This window comes from Egretta garzetta, unplaced genomic scaffold (assembly GCF_000687185.1).
Source record: "Egretta garzetta isolate BGI_Z169 unplaced genomic scaffold, ASM68718v1 scaffold384, whole genome shotgun sequence".
In the NCBI taxonomy this organism is placed as follows: domain Eukaryota; kingdom Metazoa; phylum Chordata; class Aves; order Pelecaniformes; family Ardeidae; genus Egretta; species Egretta garzetta.
The window spans coordinates 70,867-71,966 of record NW_009259496.1 but is presented as its reverse complement, the minus strand read 5'-3'; positions in this window follow the sequence as shown (position 1 = coordinate 71,966).

The window sequence follows — 1,100 nt, the reverse complement described above, 5'->3', positions numbered from 1 at the left end:
CTTTTGTCCCAGCTAGTTTAAGTGACAAACACAGTGACATCCAGAGTGGTTTTCAGCCTGCACTTAGCTTTGAAGATTCTTCCATTTCAAGCCTGAGGAGAGTATATGTGAATGAAAAACACCACTGCTGCTGCTGTTTCCAGATATATTAGCTAGCTGAATAAAAGGTATGACCTCTCTCAACAAATCTTAATTTTTTTCTCTCTCCACTCTAGACCCCCCCCCCCCGCGAGCATTTTGTGTAGATTTTTCCAGAAGAGTCACTTCAAAACAGAGATTGGCAGTGCTTGCCTCTGCCCGTGCCCACACCTTTTTAAGGTTTAAGGTCTGATGTGCCCAGGTTAATTCCTTTTAGACGTGCTCAGCTTTTCCTGCCAGCTCCAGGTGAGGTTTGCCTTCACTGCCTGCTGCTGGGGGCGGGGGTCAGGGCCGAAAGAACTCAGCCATCGGCTGGCAAAGAGGGAAGAGGCCAACAGAAGAGACAAGAAAAGGTTAGTGTGGCTTTTGTGCACCATCTGAAAAGCAAGTCAATGCCATTGTGGGGGCATTGGAGGGTGCTCAAAGCAATCAGCCAGGGGCCATTGTGTTCCTTTAATCTACATGTGTATTTCCCAAGAACTCTATTAGTGAAGATGAATGAACTGTGCAATGTCCCTAATTTCTTCTAATTTGAAGCCAAGGTTTTATGGCACTAACAACCAGCACAAAACGTGCCTGTCCCTCCAGAAGCCCTGGGCAAATTTGGGAATCGCTTTTTGCTTCTTGTAGCAAGAAAAAGATAGCAAGGTGAGATGAAGGCACAGACCCCCTTCAGCCAGGCTCTGGGTCCTGGCACAGATGCTGCTCTTAGGGCACCTGTCAAAATGGTCAAATACAGGAACAAGACTCAATTTTTTTTTCTGTTAATCACAATGCAAACGTACAGCAAAAAAGCTTCCACCCACAAAGCAGGGTAAGCAGGGTACACATCCCACACAGTACACAAGAGACCTTCCTCCCGGGTAGAGAAGGATCCTCCTGCCTCAGCAGCGGGTCATTACAGTTGTATTTGCTGTATGGAACTGCGTTTGTCACTGTAGGATCTGTCTTGCAGGGGAGTG